This window comes from Pristiophorus japonicus, chromosome 4 (genome assembly GCF_044704955.1).
Source record: "Pristiophorus japonicus isolate sPriJap1 chromosome 4, sPriJap1.hap1, whole genome shotgun sequence".
NCBI classification, from domain to species: domain Eukaryota; kingdom Metazoa; phylum Chordata; class Chondrichthyes; family Pristiophoridae; genus Pristiophorus; species Pristiophorus japonicus.
Genome location: NC_091980.1, coordinates 211,047,546 through 211,068,387, shown reverse-complemented (window position 1 = coordinate 211,068,387; position 20,842 = coordinate 211,047,546). Strand labels below are relative to the sequence as shown.

General features: G+C 44.7%; 1 long non-coding RNA gene across 2 annotated transcripts in view; it reads left to right on the top strand.

Annotated features, from left to right (window-relative positions):
• LOC139263259 (uncharacterized) overlaps nt 1–20,842 on the top strand; it is a 59,848-nt gene that overhangs the window by 26,616 nt on the left and 12,390 nt on the right. Inside the window, exon 3 of one of the 2 annotated variants that reach the window (XR_011593074.1) lies at nt 19,515–19,571. The exons of the other annotated variant lie outside the window; for it this stretch is intronic. This is a non-coding gene — a long non-coding RNA (uncharacterized lncRNA). Of the gene's footprint in view, nt 1–19,514; nt 19,572–20,842 lie in introns of those variants that run through there. 2 annotated transcript variants of the gene reach the window in all.

The window sequence follows — 20,842 nt, the reverse complement described above, 5'->3', positions numbered from 1 at the left end:
CAACCTTGGTGTCATATTTGACACCAAGATGAGCTTTTGACAACATATCTGCTCCATTACCAAGACTGACTATTTCCACCTCCATAACATTGCCCGTCTCCACCCCTGCCTCAGCTCATCTGCTGCTGAAACCATCATCCTTGCCTTTGTTACCTCTAGACTTGACTATTCCAACAGGCCTCCCATCTTCCACCCAAGATAAACTGGAGCTCATCCAAAACTCTGCTGCCGTGTCCTAACTCACACCATGTCCTGCTCACTCATCATCCCTGTGCTCATTGACCTACATTGGCTCCCATTCCAGCAACACCTTAATTTAAAAATTCTCATCCTGGTTTTTAAATCCCTCCATGGCCTCGCCACTCTCTATCTCCGTAATCTCCTCCAGCCCTACAAGCCTTTGAGATCTCTGCACTCCACCATTGGCGGCTGTGCCTTCAGCTAACTGGGCCCCAAACTCTGGAATTCCCTTTCCTAAACCTCTGCCACTCTACCTTGCTCACCTCCTTTATGATGCTCCTTAATCCTCTTTCATCCGGCCTGATATCTCTTTATGTGGCTCAGTGTCAAATAGTGTTCGATAATGCTCTTGCGATGTACCTTGGGACGTTTTACTATTTTAAAGGCACTATATAAATGCAAGTTGTTATATTTAACTCATTCATATTGGCCTAGCCCACGAGGCGGGGGGAAAAATGGCCACCACTATCTTTAATGCTCTCATTCTCCCACAGCCTGCTCACTTTTATATGTAGAAATCTTTACACAACCCACCTCTGCTTCTGCATTGATGAAATTCCAGTACAGCTACAAAAATGTCATCATCTGCAAGATGCACTGCAGCAACTCGTCAAGGCTTCTTTGACAGTACCTCCTAAACCCACAACCTCTACCACCTAGAAGGATAAGGCCAGCAGGTGCGTGGGTACACCATCACCTCCAAGTTCCCCTCCAAGTTACGCACCATTCTGACTTGGAAATATATCGCCATTCCTTCATCGACGCTTGGTCAAAAGCTAGAACTCCCTCCCTCACAGCACTATGGGAGTCCCTTCAACACAAGGACTGTAGCGGTTCAAGAAGGTGGCTCACCACCACATTCGCAACGGCAATTAGAGCTGGCAATAAATGCTGGCTTTAAAGTGATGCGCACTTCCCACGAACAATTTTAAAAACAATTTAAAGTAAAACACAGCTATTTTATTCAATTCTTTTATGGACATAATCTTCCAGCAACTACCAACAGCATTTAGTAAAGAAAGGATTAGATAACATGCAGGGTGATATTTAACTTATTGTTCCACACACAGTCCGCCAGGACCACTTGGCTCCAGACCTCATTACAGAGTTGGGCCAAACATGGACAAAAGAACTGAATTTCAGAGGTGAGGTGAGAGTGACTGCCCTTGACATCAAGGCAGCCTTTGACCGAGTGTGGCATCAAGGAACTCTAATAAAATTGAAGTAAACAGGAATCGGGGGGAAAACTCTCCACTATCTGGAGTCATACCGAGCACAAAGGAAGATGGTTGTCATTAATGTCTCCCGTAAGCTGAACAGCCTCCTGTGGAGAAAGTTACCTGGACACTTTGTTCCAGGAAGCAGTCACTCCCCTTAGGTTAACTACTTCAAATTTACTCCATGGTCAGAGACAGGACGGTGTGACTACGAGTGAGGCAGGTATGGGGACCCAGGATGTAGTGATGGAGAAGCCTCAGCCCTTGCTCTTGTCCAACAGATATGAGGTACTTGTAGCCTGTGTGAATGAGAGCAGAGACTGCAAGGAGGATGAGCAAACTGAGTTGGTGGAGTAAAAAGAAATGTTGTCGTGGTAGGGGACCATATAGTTAGGGGGATAGAAACTGGTTCTTTGCAGCCGTGAGCATGAGTCTCGAAAGCTGTGTAGGCTGCCCAGTGCCAACGACATAGGTAGGACTAAAAACGAGGTTCTGCTGAGTGAGTACGAGCAGCTAGGGGCTAAATTAAAAAGCAGAACCACAAAGGTAATAATCTCTGGATAACTACCTGAGCCACAAGCAAATTGGCATAGGGTCAATCAGATCAGACAGTTGAATGCGTGGCTCAAAGATTGGTGTGGGAGAAATGGATTTCAAATCATGCGGCACTGACACCAGTCCTGGGGAAAGAGGGAGCTGTTTCATTGGGGCGGGCTTTACTTGAACCATGCTGGGACCAGTGTTCTGGTGAATCGAATAACTAGGGTTGTAGATAGGGCTTTAAACTAAATAGTGCGGGGAGGGTTTCAGTGAAGGGAAATTTTAAAAGTCAAAGAGAAATGAGAAGGCAATAGTGCAGGGTAGCGAATGGGGTAATGGTAACCAGAATGTGACAGGAAGGGACAGAGCGTATAAACATAAGAGTGCACCAGCAATTAGAGTCAAAGCAGGGAAAAATGGTAAAGGCTCTTTATCTGAATGCATGCAGCATTCGTAATGAGATAGATGAATTGATGGCACAAATAGAAATAAATGGGTATGATATGTGTAAAATAGCCAAGTTTGCTGACGATACAAAGATGGGAGGTAAAGCAATGTGTGAGGAGGACACAAAAAACCTGCAAAAGGACATAGACAGGCTAAGTGAGTGGGCAAAAATTTGGCAGATGGAGTATAATGTCGGAAAGTGTGAGGTCAGGCACTTTGGCAGAAAAAAATCAAAGAGCAAGTTATTTAAATGGAGAAAGATTGCAAAGTGCTGCAGTACAGCGGGACCTGGGGGTACGGCATGAAACACAAAAGGATAGTGTGTAGGTACAGCAAGTGATCAGGAAGACCAATGATATCTTGGTCTTTATTGCAAATGGGATGGAATATAAAAGCAGGGAAGTCTTGCTATAGCTATATAAGATAGTGGTGAGGTCACACCAGGAATACTGCATGCAGTTTTGGTTTCCATATTTACAAAAGGATATACTTGCTTTGGAGGCAGTTCAGAGAAAGTTCACTAGTTGATTCTGGGGATGAGGAGGTTGACTTATGAGGAAAGGTTGAGTAGGTTGGGCCTCTACTTATTGGAATTCAGAAGAATGAGAGGTGATCTTGTCGAAACGTATAAGATTATGAGGGGGCTTGACAAGGTGGATGCAGAGAGGATGTTTCCACTGATGGGGGAGACTAGAACTAGAGGGCATGATCTTAGAATAAGGGGCCGCCTATTTAAAACAGAGATGAGAAGAAATTTCTTCTCTCAGAGGATTGTAAATCTCTAGAATTCGCTGCCTCGGAGAGCTTTGGAAGTTGGGACACTGAATAAATTTAAGACAGAAATAGACAGTTTCTGGGGGGGCCGTATGGTCTACTCCTGTTCCTATTTCTTATGTTCTTATCTTTATCTGATAGCCATTGCAGAGACATGGCTGCAAGGTGACCAAGGCTGGGAACTGAATATTCCCGGGTATTTGACATTTTGGAAGGATAGGCAGAAAGAAAAAGGAGGTGGGGTAGCTCTGTTAATAAAGGATGAGATCAGTGCAGTAGCGAGAAATGATATTGGCTCAGAAAATCAAGATTTAGAATCAGTTTGGGTGGAGATAAGAAATAGTAAGGGAAAGAAGTCAGTTGTGGGAGTAGTTTATAGGCCCCCTAACAGTATCTACACTGTAGGACAGAGTATAAATCAAGAAATAATGGGGGCTTGTAAGAAAGGTACTGCAATAATCGTATTCGATTTTAATCTTCATATAGATTGGACAAATCAAATTGACAAAGATAGCCTTGAGGACAAGTTCATAGAGAGCATTCGGGATGGTTTCTTAGAATAATACATTGTGGAACCAACCAGGAAGCAGACTACTTTAGATCTGGTAATGTGTAATGAGACAGAATTAATTAATGATCTCATAGTAAAGGATCCTCGAGGGAAGAGCGATCATTGCATATTAGAATTTCAAATTCAGTTTGAGGCTGCGAAACTTCGGTCTCAAACTAGTGTTCTAAACTTAAATAAAGGCAATTACAAAGATATGAAGGCAGAGTTGAATAAAGTGGACTGGGAAAATAGACTAAAGGGTAAGATGGTAGATAAGCAATGGCAGACATTTAAGGAGATATTTCATAACACTCAGCAAAGATATATTCCAGTGAGAAAGAATCTATAAGAAGGATGAACCATCCGTGGCGAACTAATGAAGTTAAGGTTGTTATCAAACTGCAAACAAAGGCATAAAATGTTCTGAAGATTATTGATAGTCCAGAGGATTGGGAAATGTTTAGAAATCAGCAAAGGATGACTAAAAAAAATAAAGAAACATAGAATAAAAAATAGGTGCAGCAGTAGGCCATTCGGCCCTTCGAGCCTGCACTGCCATTCAATGAGTTCATGGCTGAACATGCAACTTCAGTACCCCATTCCTGCTTTCTCGCCATACCCCTTGATCCCCCTAGTAGTAAGGACTACATCTAACTCCTTTTTGAATATATTTAGTGAATTGGCCTCAACAACTTTCTGTGGTAGAGAATTCCACAGGTTCACCACTCTCTGGGTGAAGAAGTTTCTCCTCATCTCGGTCCTCAATGGCTTACCCCTTAACTTTAGACTGTGACCCCTGGTTCTGGACTTCCCCAACATTGGGAACATTCTTCCTGCATCTAACCTGTCTAAACCCGTCAGAATTTTAAACGTTTCTATGAGGTCCCCTCTCATTCTTCTGAACTCCAGTGAATACAAGCCCAGTTGATCCAGTCTTTCTTGATATGTCAGTCCCGCCATCCCGGGAATCAGTCTGGTGAACCTTCGTTGCACTCCCTCAATAGCAAGAATGTCCTTCCTCAAGTTAGGAGACCAAAACTGTACACAATACTCCAGGTGTGGCCTCACCAAGGCCCTGTACAACTGTAGTAACACCTCCTTGCCCCTGTACTCAAATCCCCTTGCTATGAAGGCCAACATGCCATTTGCTTTCTTCACTGCCTGCTGTATCTGCATGCCAACCTTCAATGACTGATGTACCATGACACCCAGGTCTCGTTGCACCTCCCCTTTTCCTAATCTGTCACCATTCAGATAATAGTCTGTCTCTCTGTTTTTACCACCAAAGTGGATAACCTCACATTTATCCACATTATACTTCATCTGCCATGCATTTGCCCACTCACCTAACCTATCCAAGTCACTCTGCAGCCTCATAGCATCCTCCTCGCAGCTCACACTGCCACCCAACTTAGTGTCATCCGCAAATTTGGAGATACTACATTTAATCCCCTCGTCTAACTCATTAATGTACAATGTAAACAGCTGGGGCCCCAGCACAGAACCTTGTGGTACCCCACTAGTTACTGCCTGCCATTCTGAAAAGTACCCATTTACTCCTACTCTTTGCTTCCTGTCTGCCAACCAGTTCTCAATCCACGTCAGCACACTACCCCCAATCCCATGTGCTTTAACTTTGCACATTACTCTCTTCTGTGGGACCTTGTCGAAAGCCTTCTGAAAGTCCAAATACACCACATCAATTGGTTCTCCCTTGTCCACTCTACTGGAAACATCCTCAAAAAATTCCAGAAGATTTGTCAAGCATGATTTTCCTTTCACAAATCCATGCTGACTTGGACCTATTATGTCACCTCTTTCCAAATGCGCTGCTATGACATCCTTAATAATTGATTCCATCATTTTACCCACTACCGATGTCAGGCTGACCGGTCTATAATTCCGTTTTCTCTCTCCCTCCTTTTTTAAAAACTGGGATTACATTGGCTACCCTCCACTTGATAGGAACTGATCCAGAGTCTATGGAATGTTGGAAAATGACTGTCAATGCATCCTCTATTTCCAAGGCCACCTCCTTAAGTACTCTGGGATGCAGTCCATCAGGCCCTGGGGATTTATCGGCTTTCAATCCCATCAATTTCCCCAACACAATTTCCCGACTAATAAGGATTTCCCTCAGTTCCTCCTTCTTACTGGACCCTCTGTCCCCTTTTATTTCCGGAAGGTTGTTTGTGTCCTCGTTAGTGAATACCGAACCAAAATACTTGTTGAATTGGTCTGCCATTTCTTTGTTCCCCGTTATGACTTCCCCTGATTCCGACTGCAGAGGACCTACGTTTGTGTTTACTAACCTTTTTCTCTTTACATATCTATAGAAACTTTTGCAGTCCGTCTTAATGTTCCCTGCAAGCTTCCTCTCGTACTCTATTTTCCCTGCCCTAATCAAACCCTTTGTTCTCCTCTGCTGAGTTCTAAATTTCTCCCAGTCCCCGGGTTCACTGCTATTTCTGGCCAATTTGTATGCCATTTCCTTGGCTTTAATACTATCCCTGATTTCCCTTGATAGCCACAGTTGAGCCACCTTCCCTTTTTTATTTTTACGCCAGACAGGGAAGTACAATTGTTGTAGTTCATCCATGCGGTCTCTAAATGTCTGCCATTGCCCATCCACAGTCAACTCCTTAAGTATCATTCGCCAATCTATCCTAGCCAATTCACGCCTCATACCTTCAAAGTTACCCTTCTTTAAGTTCTGGACCATGGTCTCTGAATTAACTGTTTCATTCTCCATCCTAATGTAGAATTCCACCATATTATAGTCACTCTTTCCCAAGGGGCCTCGCACAACGAGATTGCTAATTAATCCTCTCTCATTACACAACACCCAGTCTAAGATGGCCTCCCCCCTAGTTGATTCCTCGACATATTGGTCGAGAAAACCATCCCTTGTGCACTCCAGGAAATCCTCCTCCACCGTATTGCTTCCAGTTTGGTTAGTCCAATCTATATGCATATTAAAGTCACCCATGATAACTGCTGCACCTTTTTGCATGCACCCCTAATTTCCTGTTTGATGCCCTCCCCAACATCACTACTACTGTTTGGAGGTCTGTACACAAATCCCACTAACGTTTTTTGCCCTTTGGTGTTCTGCAGCTCTACCCATATAGATTCCACATCATCCAAGCTAATGTCTTTCCTAACTATTGCATTAATCTCCTCTTTAACCAGCAATGCTACCCCACCTCCTTTTCCTTTTCCTTTTATTCTATCCTTCCTGATTGTTGAATACCCATGGATGTTGAGTTCCCAGCCCTGATCATCCTGGAGCCACGGCTCTGTGATCCCAATCACATCATATCTGTTAACATTTATTTGCACAGTTAATTCATCCACCTTATTACGGATACTCCTTGCATTAAGACACAAAGCCTTCAGGCTTGTTTTTTTAACACCCTTTGTCCTTTTAGAATTATGATGTAGTGTGGCCCTTTTTATTTCTTGCCTTTGTTTACTCGGCCTTCCACTATTGCTTTTTACCTTTCTACCATCTGTTTCTGACTCCATATTACTTCGCCCTATCTCGCTGCATAGATTCCCATCCCCCTGTCATATTAGTTTAAACACTCCCGAACTGCATTAGCAAATGTTACCCCCAGGACATCAGTTCCAGTCCTGCCCAAGTGCAGACCGTCCCTTTTGTACAGGTCCCACTTCCCCCAGAACTGGTTCCAATGTCCCAGGAATTTGAATCCCTTCCTCTTGCACCATTGCTCAAGCCACGTATTTATTCTAACTATCCTGCTCCCTCTACTCTGATTAGAGGGAGAAGAAAGATTGAGTAAACTAGCAAGAGATATAAAAACAGATAGTAAGAGCTTCAAAAGGTATATAAAAGGGAAGAGAGTAGCTAAAGTAAAGATTGGTTCCTTAGAGGATGAGACAAATGGAATTAATAATGGGAAACAGGGAAATGCCAGAGGCTTTAAACAACTATTTTGTATCGGTCTTCATGGCAGAAGACATTAAAAGCATCCCAATAATAATAGATAATCAAGGGGCTATAGGGAGGGAGGAACTTAAAACAATCACTGTCACTAGAGAAAAAGTACTAGGCAAACTAATGGGACTAATGGTGGAAAAGTCCCCTGGACCTGGTGGACTGGATACTAGGGTCTTAAAAGAAGTGGCTACAGAGATAGTGGATACATTGATTGTAATCTACCAAAATTCCCTGGATTCTGGAGAGGAGCCAGCGGATTGGAAAACCACAAATGTAATGTTTCTATTTAAGAAAGGAAGGAGACAGAAAGCAAGAATCTATAGACCGGTTAGCCCAACATCTGTCATTGGGAGAATGCTGGAATCCATTATTAAGGAAGTAGTAGCAGGACATTTAGAAAATCGTAATACAATCAAGCAGAGCCAACATAGTTTTGTGAAAGGGAAATTGTGTTTGACAAATTTATTAAAATTCTTTGAGGATGTAACGAGCAGTGTGGATAAAGGGGAACCAGTGGCTGTAGTGTATTTGTATTTCCAGAAGCATTCGATAAGGTGCAACATAAAAGATTACTGCATAAGATAAGAGCTCACAGGTTGGAGGTAATATATTAGCACGGCTAGATGATTGGCTAACTAACAGAAAACAGAAAGTCATGATAAATGGGTCATTTTCAGGTTGGCAAACTGTAACTGGTGGGGTGCCATAGGGATCAGTGCTGATGCCTCAAATATTTACAATCTATATTAATGACTTGGATGAAGGGAGTGAAAGTACTGTAGCCAAGTTTTCTGATGGCACAAAGATGGATGGGAAAGCAAGTTGTGAAGAGGACACCAAGAATCTGCAAAGGGATATAGATAGGTTAAGTGAGTGGGCAAACATTTTGCAGATGGAGTATAATGTGGGAAAATGTGAGGTTATCCAATTTGGTAGGAAAAATAAAAAAGCAAATTATTATTTAAATGGAGAGAGACGCCAAAATGCTGCAATGCAAAGGGATCTGGGGGTCCTTGTGCATGAAACACAAAAAGTTAGTATGTAGGTACAGCAAGTAATTAGGAAGGCAAATGGAATGTTGGCCTTTATTGCAAGGGGGATGGAGTATAAAAGTAGGGAAGTCCTGCTACAAATGTACAAGGCGTTGGTGAGACCACACCTGGAATACTGTGTACAGTTTTGGTCTCCTTTTTTAAGGAGAGATATACTTGCATTGGAGACAGTTCAGAGAAGGTACACTAGGTTGATTCCTGAGATGAAGAGGTTGTCTTGTGAAGAAAGGTTGAGCAGGTTGGGCCTGTACTCATTGCAGTTTAGAAGAATGAGAGATGATCTTATTGAAACATATAAGATTCTCAGGGGGCTTGATAGGATAGATGCAGAGAGGATGTTTCCCCTCGTGGGGGAATCTAGAACTAGGGGGCATAGTTACAGAATAAGGGGTCGCCCATTTAAAACGGAGGTGAGGAGGAATTTCTTCTCTCAGAGGGTTGTGAATCTTGGGAATTCTCTACCCCAGAGGCTTGCCAAGGCCAATTTTCCAAGGCTCCTTCAACAGCATCATCGAAACCCACAACCTCTACCACCTAGATGGACAGGGACAGCATGGGAACTCTAATTTCCCGCCAAGTCACACACTATCCTGACTTGGAAATATATTGCCGTTCCTACATCATCACTGTGTCAAAATCCTGGAACTCCCTGTGGGAGTACCTTCACCACATGTTAACCACGTGGCTCAAAGACTGGTGTGGGAGAAATGTGTTTTGCTTCGTGGGACACTGGCACCAGTGCTGGGGCAAGAGGGAGCTGTTCCTTTCAGATGGGCTCCACTTAGACCGTGCTGGCACTAGGGTCGTGGTGAATTAAATAACTAGGGCTGCAGGGGGGGAGGATTCAGGGGAGTGAAAATTTAAAAAGTCAAAGAATAAGGAGAAGGCAATAGAGCAGGGTAGCACAGGGGGAAATGAAAACCAGAGCATTCTAGGGACAGAATGTATAAACATAAAGATGAATCAGAAAGTGGAGTCAAAGCAGGAAAAAATGGTCAAAAAACAAATTTAAAAGCTCTTTATCTGAATGCACATAACAAAATAGATGAGTTGATGACATAAATAAATACAAATGGTAATGATCTGATAGCCATTACAGAGACGTGGTTGCAAGGTGACCTGGACTGGGAACTAAATATTCCGGGGTATTTGACAATTCGGAAGGACAGACAGAAAGGAAAAGGAGGTGGGGTAGCACTGTTAATAAAGGATGAGATCAGTGCGTTAGTGAGAAACGATATTGGCGCAGAAGATCAAGATGTTGAATCGGTTTGGGTGGAGATAAGGAATAATGAGGGGAAAAAGTCGCAGGTAGGCGTAGTCTATAGGCCCCTGAACAGTAGCTACATTGTTGGACAGAGTATAAATCAAGAAATAATGCAGGCTTGTAAAAAAAGGAACAGCAATAATCATGGGCGATTTTAACCTTCATATTGATTGGATAAAGCAAATTGGCCAGGGTAGCCTTGAGCAAGAGTTCATAGAGTGTGTCCGGGATAGTTTCCTTGAACAGTACACTGTAGAACCAACCAGGGAGCAGGCTATCTTAGATCTGGTACTGTGTAATGAGACATGATTAATAAATTATCTCCTAGTAAAGGATCCTCTCGGAGTGAGTGACCATAACATGGTTGAATTTCAAATTCAGTTGGAGGGTGAGACAGGTGGATCTCAAACCAGTGTCCTAAGCTTAAATAAAGGAGACTACAAAGGTATGAGGGCAGAGTTGGCTAAAGTGGACTGGGAAAATAGATTAAAGTATGGGACGGTTAATGAGCAGTGGCAGTCATTTAAGGAGATATTTCATAACTCGCAACAAAAATATATCCCAATGAGAAGGAAAGACTGTAAAAGAAGGGATAATCTTCTGTGACTAACTAAGGAAATAAGGGATGGAATCAAATTGAAAACAAGGGCATACAATGTGGCCAAGACTAGTGGGAGGGCAGAGGGTTGAGAAACTCTTAAAAGCCAGCATAGAACGACTAAAAAAATGATTGAGAGAGGGAAAATTGATTATGAAAGTAAACTAGCACGGAATATAAAAACAGATAGTAAGAGTTTCTGCAGCTACATAAAAAGGAAAAGAGTGGCTAAAGTAAATGTTGGTCCCCTAGAGAATGAGACTGGGTAATTAATAATGGAGAATAGGGAAATGGCAGAGACGTTGAACAAATATTTTGTATCGGTCTTCATGGTAGAAGACACTAAAAACATATCCCAATAGTGGATAATCAAGTGGCTATAGTGAGGGAGGAACTTAATACAATCATTATGACTAAAGAAGTAGTACTCGGTAAAATAATGGGACTAAAGGCGGCCAAGTCCTCGGGACCTGATGGCTTGCATCCTAAGGTTTGAAAAGAAGTGGCTGCAGAGATAGTGGGTGCATTGATTGTAATCTACCAAAATTCCCTGGATTCTGGGGCAGTCCCAGCGGATTGGAAAACCGCAAATTTAACGCCCCTATTTAAAAAAGGAGGCAGACAAAAAGCAGGAAACTATAGACCAGTTAGCCTAACATCTGTTGTTGGGAAAATGCTGGAGTCCATTATTAAGGAAGCAGTAGCAGCACATTTGGAAAAGCATAATTCAATCAAGCAGAGTCAGCATGGTATTATGAAAGGGAAATCATGTTTGACAAATTTGCTGGAGTTCTTTGAGGATGTAATCAGCAGGGTGGATAAGAGGGAACCAGTGGATGTGGTGTATTTGGATTTCCAAAAGGCGTTCGATAAGGTGCCACATAAAAGATTACTGCACAAGATAAAAGCTCACGGGGTTGGGAGTAATATATTAGCATCGATCAAGGATTGGCTGACAAACACAAAACAGAGAGTCGGGATAAATGGGTCATTTTCTCGTTGGCAAATAGTAACTAATGGGGTGCTGCAGGGATCGGTGCTGGGCCCTCAACTATTTACAATTTATATTAATGACTTGGATGAAGGGACCGAGTGTAATGTAGCCAAGTTTGCTGATGATACAAAGATGGGTGGGAAAGCAAATTGTGAGGAGGGCTCAAAAAATCTGCAAAGGGATATAGACAGGCTAAGTGAGTGGGCAAAAATTTGGCTGATAGAGTATAATGTGGGAAAATGTGAGGTTATCCACTTTGGCAGAAATAATAGAAAAGCAAATTATAATTTAAATGGAGAAAAATTGCAAAGTGCTGCAGTACAGAGGGACCTGGAGGTCCTTGTGCATGAAGCACAAAAAGTTAGTATGCAGGCACAGCAAGTAATCAGGTAGACAAATGGAATGTTGGCCTTTATTGCAAGGGGGATGGAATATAAAAGCAGAGAAGTCCTGCTACAACTGTATAGAGTATTGGTGAGGCCACACCTAGAGTACTGCATACAGTTTTGGTTTTCGTATTTAAGGAAGTATATACTTGCATTGGAGGCTGTTCAGAGAAGGTTCACTTGGTTAATTCCGGAGATGAGGGGGTTGACTTATGAAGATAGGTTGAGCAGGTTGGGCCTACACACATTGGGGTTCAGAAGAATGAGAGGTGATCTTATCAAAACATATAAGATAATGATGGGGCTTGACAAGGTGGATGCATTGAGGATATTTCCACTCATAGGGGAAACTAAAACTAGAGGACATAGTCTCAGAATAAGGGACCACCCATTTAAAACTGAGATGAGGAAAAATTTATTCTCTCAGAGACTCGTGAATCTTTGGAATTCTCTGCCCCAGAGAGCTGTGGAGGCTGGGTCATTGACTATATTTAAGGCGGAGATAGACAAATTTTTGCGCGATAAGGGAATAAAAGGTTATGGGGAGCGGGCAGCGAAGTGGAGCGGAGTCCATGATCAGATCAGCCATGATCTTATTAAATGGCGGAGCAGGCTCGAGTGGCCAGTTGGGCTACTCCTGCTCCTATTTCTTATGTTCTTATGGACTGCGGTGATTCAAGACGGCGGCTCACCACCACCTTCTCAAAGGCAATTAGGGATGGGCACTAAAAAAATGCCCGCCACTACATGCCCGCCACTAAATGCCCGCCACTCCCATGACTAAATTTTTTTAAATATAAAAAGAAGAGCTTCCCCCCAAACCCCTAGCAAACCTGGTAACCTCCCCAGTGATTGCACACCCCCACACCTGCCCCTGATTCAATGCCCTCCCGATGTTCTCCATGGCCCACAATCTCCTCCCAATCTGTCCCCCAACACCCTCCATGGGCGCACTGCAAACTTCTCTCATCCTCCCCCTATTCTCTCCAGTCCCCAACGATCTTCACTTCTCCTCCCCAACAGAGCCCAGATTAATTGGTTTGAAAAATGACGGATCAAACAGCAAACATGTGGTGGAAGATGTTTAACTGGAAACTAAAAATAAGATACAAATTATATATATTCTGACTCAGAATAAGGGACAGGAGCAGTGTGCCTCTTCACAATAGCCCTGATTTTGCGGTGGGTAATGACGGTGAGCTATCAGCATTGCTGTCATTACCCCTCTGATACTGCATGCGCATCTAAACGTGGAAATCCTGAAGTTGCAGTCAGTTATTCATTGCTCCCAGATGGGCTGTGCTGTGGACCCAACAGCTGGCAATCCGTGAAAACAATGGAACTGATGAAAACCTGGGCTTTTCCACGCAAATATTGCTGTTAAATACCCCATTAAATGTTAAGCCTTGTTGGAATAGGTGTAACTGAGGTTTTAACAGCGTATTGACTGCTAAACAATTGTTCTCTCCCTGAAAAATATTTTTTTTTATTTTTGCGGAATGTCATATTTCTCCATTATGATAAAAAAGACAATTTAAAAAAATTAAAGTTTGTTCATGATATTTCAGCTTCTACCTTAATGTCCCAATCTTTATTTCGCTCTCTGTAAAAAAAAATTAAAGTGCAGATAATTAGTGCTTTTCATTTCCTGGTTTGCTGTCAATGAGATTAGACTGCTTGATGGTGGCACTGCTGCACCAAGCCAGGAAATCCCTACTGACAGGCTATAATCAAGTACACATCAAGAAACCTAAAGTTTTTAGCACAGAGATTATGAAATCTCTGTAGCAGCTTTCTTTGAGATTAGCAGCGATCGCCGTTGCTTTGCCGCTGACTGTAAAGTTCGAGCTATTATCTTCCCCTACCTGAACAGATAAAGCCCCTTCTGGAGATAAATAATCAAAAAGGCACAAACCTGTTTTTGTAGTTATAGACTAAATATAGAAAAGTCACCAGATCCAGATGATATATCTCCCAGAATGATAAACCGGTTGGGCAATGGAACTACTTAGCATACATTTCCCAAATTCTTTGGAAAAGAGAATTGTGCCAAATGACTTGGAGAGTGGCAAACATTCAAGATAGGGTGAAATAATAAGCTGGACATTGAAATGATAATTTGTTTTCAAAAGCCTTGTTAAAAAAATGTTAGTCTTACAAAACATATATGGCCTGGATTTTCCTCCACTATACAGCCTGAACTTGGACAGTTTAGCAGAGGAGGAGAACAAATTGGGTTGGGGAATACCATTGACAGATCCCTGATCCTGAAGTCACTGACAATTTTCCTTCTCCTCCACCTGGCAGGGGTCTTGGCTGCCCCACCAAATTTAAATGAAGGCTAGTGATAGGGCCAGGAAAACTAGCCAATTTCCCTGCTAAAGTACCACTGGCCCAAGTAACAGCTGGAAAGGTGACGGTACATATGGGGCAATGGAGGGATGTTTGCTGATAGCCCTGTTGAAAGGTTAGCACCTTGTAGTAGCCACCTTATCCACTTTTCTATCCCAGTACCGTTATCAAAATAGGCCTTGGCTCATCCAGTGGCCTTCACATCAATTGTTCCGAAGTTTTTCGGATGCTTCTGGCCTCCCATAACAGCAGCTGTTACTCTTTCTGGCGTTGGCGTTGTTTGGTGGAGATAGTCGGGAGCCCACCCTGTCTTTCTAATAAGCCAGGCTCATTAAAATGCTTTGGGGTTACAGTGGGGTCAGGCTAGAGACTGAAATCTAGCCCTATAAGTGCAAACAGGATGGAGTTGGTTGACTTCAGGGGCTGGATTGCCAGGGCATGGAGGATGCAAGTACCCTACAGCAAGGGATTTACTGCGTGTAGCAATAGGTTGAGAAATGGAAAAAGGAAAAGATTGAAAGTTACACGTACTTACTTAAAATAGTTACTGCTGCAGCCAAGCTACAAGCAGCTATTAATGCGATGGCACTCCAGCACAGCCTAATCTGCCAACGGAAACTCACCCTCATGGCGATTGGCCTCCACGGGTGCCCATCACAGCGCTGTTTCCTGTTATTGGTGCACTGGCACTGTCTGTCAATTTACTTCTTATTTTCTCACAGGTTGCTCGCTGCAGTGCCCAGATCTATCCTCAATTCTGGGAGACTCCTGGACAATATAGGAGTGTCGGCAAACCTACCCAAAATCTCCTGGACAGCTGTAATGTGCCTGCTGGGTTGTTCTTGCATTGGCTCCAAACCTCTTTTTCTGGAGTTAAAGAATTATGTGGACTGTACAACACAGAAACAGTCCATTTGGTCCAACAGGTCAATGCTGCATTTATGCTCCACATGAGTCTCCTCCCACCCCTCATCTCACCCTATCAACATCTCCTTCCCTTCCTTTCTCCCTCATGTGCTTATCTTGCTTCCCCTTAAATGCCTCAACTATTCCTTCTGGTAGCAAGTTCCACATTCTTACCACTCTCTGGGTAAAGATGTTTCTCATTAATTCCCTATTGAATTTATTGGTGACTGGCTTATATTTATGACCCCTAGTTTTGGATCCAATAGTCTTTGGATTCAAGTAGAAACATCTGCTCTACATCTACCTTATCAAATACCTTCGTATTTTTAAAGACCTCTGTCAGGTCACCCCCTCAGCCTTCTCTTTTCTAAAGAAAAGAGCCCCAGGGGCGAAATTCAGCGTCCCTGAAGGGATGGTTACTGCCGGTTTGGGCGGTCGATCGGAAAAAATCGATCGGCTGTCGCGGTCGGGTGTTTTCCCCTCCCTGAGCCACATTCAGCTCAGGGGGAATTAGCGGGGTGAAGCTGCGGTAAAGGAATTAGTGGCACAGTAAGCTCATCAGTGGGCGGGCCATTGAAAAACAGCCATGCCTGAGATATTCAGATACAAAAATCCAGGATCTTTTACGCAGTGCCCCCGCGAGGTTTTCCAGTCGGTGCATAAATGCGACACCGCTGGAGTTTTGCCGCGATCGGGTCTGTTTCTTAGGTAAATAATTTGTTATTGTTTTGGCTCCATTAAACCTGCTGCTCAGAGGTTTTCACAGACTTTTGGAGGAGTTTCAGGTCTGAATCTTTAGTGGAGGCCTACAGGCCTCATTCTGGGCCAAAGAGACCTGCATGGCAGGATTCACCCTGAGGATGGGAGGAATGTTGGAAGAGCAACACCTCGTACACCTGGTCATAAGCAGGGTGGCACGCAGGCAAAGGCCAAGGTTTGCAGCAAGGCCCTGAGGGGGGGAAGGAGGTTGGAAGGATGGCTGGTGTAAGAGGTGCAAGGAGAGCCAACAGGTTCACTGATATGGAACTGGAGACACTGATGGACGGTGTGGAGGACAGATGAAGAATACAGTTTCCTGACGTGGGGAGACCTGGCATACAAGCATGGAGGGAGATTGCAGGGGAGGTGTCAGGCACCTTCATATATGTGAGGACGCACCCTCCCAGGAGGGTGCTGGCCAGTTTGCACTGGGCCCTTCCAGGGTGGCGATGGGTCGACACCTCCTAGCTCTGTGGCGACGGTGATCCCCCTCCTCTTCCTCCTCAGGTGGTACTGCTGGCTCGACCTACAATGGCTGTCCCTCATGATAGCCAGGTTGTGCAGCATGCAGCAGACCACGACGATTATGGAGACCCACTGAGAAGAGTGCCACCAGAGCGGTCCAGGCACCATTATCTCTGCTTAAGAATGCCAATGTACTGCTCGATGATGCACCTGGTGGCACAATGGGCGTCATTGTATGCATGCTCTGGCGCTGCCCTGGGGTTCCGCAGAGCAGTGAGCAGCCACAGGGGATATCCCTTGTCCTTAAGCAGCCAACCGCAATCCTGATTCAAGCCGGTGAAGACGACGGGCACACTGGTCTGGCACAGAATGAACGAATCATGGCTGCTGCCTCCCTTGCCCGCTGCCTGTCGGCACGGTGCTGATGGCGACACCTTCTCCTGCGTCCTATCCTGCTTCTGAGCAGGTGTACGAGGTGTCGCCCTCCCAACATTCCTCCCATCCTCAGGGTGAATCCTGCCAAGCAGGTCTTTGCAGCCCACTAAAGAGTCAGACCTGAAAGTTGTACAAAAGTACAGGGGTATGTGCAAACCCCTGAGCAGCACTCAGCAAGTTTAATGGAGCCAAAACAATTAATAAAACTATATCAAGAGATAAATACTGCGGACCATGGAAAATGAAATAAAAACACTAATACTTAATAAAACTATATCAAGAGATAAATACTGCAGATGCATGCTGAAAAATGAAATATAAACAATAATAAGTAATAAAACTTTTTACCTAGCAAAGGGTTCCAGTGGTGTCGCATTCAAGCACTGCATCGAAAACCTCGCAGGGGCACTGCCGGGAAAAGTCCTTCCTTTTCCTCGGTGAATTTCGCTATGATAGTCCCTTCCCAGCGGCCTGCACGCTGAAGAGCTCACCACTGGAAACTTGCCCTTACAGCAGCTTACCGCGCCGTTTCCGGCGGAAGTGAACACCGCTGAAATCCCCCTCGAGCTGAATATGGCTTGGGGAGGGAAAAATACCTGACGGAGGCGGCTGATCGATTTTTTTGGTCGACCACCCAAACTCCGCGGTAGTCGTCACTTTGGGGATGGTGAATTTCGGTCCCACGGCTGTGCACGGTACACCAAGTGTGGTATGATACATGTTTAACATAACTTCTCTGATTTTTAATTATATCCCCCTAAAAATGAAACCCAGTGCTTTATTTAGCTTTTTAATGACCTGCATCACTTCTTTTAGAGATTTGTGTATCTGTACCTTTACATCCCTTTGCTCCTCTATCCCATTGAGACTCTTATTTTCCAATCAGTATTTGGCTTCCTTATTCTACCTACCAAAATGCGCCACCTCACACTTATCTATATTGAAATTCATTTGCCAATTACATGCCATTCTGAAAGTTTATTAATGTCTTCTTGTATTTTGTCATAGTGGTTGTGTACCTGTAAAGCATGCACTCCCATGTTCCGCTACCAGGGAGCGCATCCCCTGAAGTCCCAAGGGATCTCAGCATCCCTCGGGAGCACTGTATATAAGCCGGCCCTTAAGGCCTGTTCCTCACTCTGGAGTGTCTTAATAAAGACTGAGGTCACTGTTACTTTAACCTCCCTGTGTGCAGTCTCATCTGTGTTAGGAACACAATAACTGGCGACAAGTATATGAATCCAAAGATGTAGCAAACTGTGGGCATCCTGGAGAAGTTCTCGGAGGGTGAGGACTGGGAAGCCTATGTCGAACAGCTAGACCAGTACTTTGTAGCCAACGAGCTGGACGGAGAAGGAAGCGCTGCAAAAAGGAGAGCGGTTCTCCTCTCGGTCTGCGGGGCACCGACCTACAGCCTCATGAAGAATCTTCTGGCTCCGGTGACAGATAAGTTGTATGAGGAGCTATGTACACTGGTTCGGGAGCATTTTAACCCGAGGGAGAGCATGCTGATTGCGAGGTATCGGTTCTACACGTGCCAGCGATCTGAGGGTCAGGAAGTGCAAGCTATGTCGCCCAGCTAAGGCGACTTGCAGGACAATGTGAGTTTGATGGCTACGTGGAGCAAATCCACAGAGACTTTTTTGTACTGGGCACTGGCCACGAGACCATCCTATGAAAACTTTTGACTGTAGAGACACCGACCCTCAGTAAGGTCATTGCAATAGCACAGGCGTTTATGTCCACCAGTGATAACACCAAACAAATCTCTCAGCACACAAGTGCTAGCAATGTTCAGAAATTAACTGGAACTGTGTTTGTGAGCAGAAATGTACAGGGCAGAAAGTACGAGTCTGCAACTGCCAGCAGGCCTCAGGTGACCCAGATGACTCATAGTCCACAACAAAGGATGAATGCAAGGCAATTTTCACCTTGTTGGCGTTGTGGAGGCTTCCATTCAGCCTATTCATGCCGCTTCAAAGGGTATGTTTGCAAGAGCTGTGGAACAATGAGGCACCTCCAATGAGCTTGCAGATGAGCTGCATGCTCTGAAAAACCTGCTAACCACCACGGCGCAGAGGAAGATCGGTCCATGGTGGATCAAAGCAATTTCGAGCCTCAGAGAGAGGAGACAGATGCTGAAGTACACGGGGTGCACACATTTTCGACAAAATGTCCACCTATGATGTTAAATGTAAAATTGAATGGCTTACCCGTAGCCGTGGAACTGGACACTGGCGCTAGCCAATCTATCATGAGTAAAAAGATGTTTGAGAGACTATGGTGCAACAAAGCACTCAGACCAGCCCTGAGCCCCATCCACACAAAACTGAGAACGTACACCAAAGAGCTTATCACTGTCCTGGGCAGCGCCATAGTCAAGGTCACCTACGAGGGCACGGTGCACGGACTGCAACTCTGGATTGTCCCGGCCGATGGCCCCACATTGCTTGGAAGGAGCTGGCTGGGCAAAATCCGCTGGAACTGGGATGACATCCAAGCGCTATCACATGTCGATAGCCTCATGTACCCAGGTTCTAAACAAATTTCCTTCCCTTTTTGAGCCAGGCATTGGAAATTTTTCCGGGGTGAAGGTGCGGATCCACTTGGTCCCAGAGGCACGACCCATTCACCACAAGGTGCGAGCGGTACCTCACATGATGAGGGAGTGGAAATCGAGCCGGACAGGCTGCAACGCGAGGGCATCATCTCCCCAGTGGAATTCAGTGAGTGGGCCAGCCCGATTGTTCCAGTACTCAAAGGTGATTGCATGGTCAGGATTTGCAGCGATTATAAAGTAACTATTAATCGTTTCTCGCTACAGGACCAATACCCGCTACCTAAGGCAGACGACCTATTTGCGACACTGGCAGGAGGCAAGATGTTCACCAAGCTCGACCTGACATCGGCCAACATGATGCAGGAGCTGGAGGAGTCTTCGAAGGGCCTCACCTGAATCAACACACACAAGGGACTGTTCATCTACAAACAGATGCCCGTTTGGAATTCAGTCGGCTCCAGCGATCTTCCAGAGAAACATGGAGAGCCTACTCAAGTCGGTACCACGCACGGTGGTTTTTCAGGACGACATATTGGTCACGGGTTGGGACACCGTCGAGCATCTACAAAACCTGGAGGAGGTCCTCCAGCGACTGGATTGCATAGGGCTGCGGCTGAGGAGGTCAAAATGCGCCTTCATGGCAACAGAAGTAGAGTTTTTGGGGAGAAAGATCGCGGCGGACGGCATTTGGCCCACAGATGCCAAGACAGAGTCTATCAGGAACGCGCCCAGGCCACACAATGTCATAGAGCTGTGGTCGTTCCTGGGACTCCTCAACTATTTTGGTCACTTCCTACCGGGGTTAAGCACCCTCTTAGAGCCACTACATGTGTTATTGCGCAAAGGTGAGAACTGGGTATGGGGAAAAAAACAAGTAATTGCTTTTGAGAAAGCCAGAAACATTTTATGCTCCAACAAGCTGCTTGTATTGTATAACCCGTGTAAAAGACTTGTGCTAGCATGTGATGCGTTGTTGTACGGAGTCGGTGTGTATTACAACAAGCTAACGTTACGGGGAAGTTGCAACCTGTCGCTTATGCCTCCAGGAGCTTGTCTAAGGACGAGAGGACCTACAGCATGATTGAGAAAGAGGCATTAGCGTGTGTGTTTGGGGTAAAGAAAATGCATCAGTACCTATTTGGCCTCAAATTTGAGCTGGAAACCAATCACAAGCCCCTCATATCCCTGTTCACTGAAAACAAGGGGATAAATACTAATGCCTCAGCCGGCATATAAAGGTGGGCACTCGCGCTATCAGCGTATATCTATACCATCCGCCATAGGCTAGGCACCGAGAACTGTGCGGATGCTCTCAGTCGGCTACCATTGCCCACCA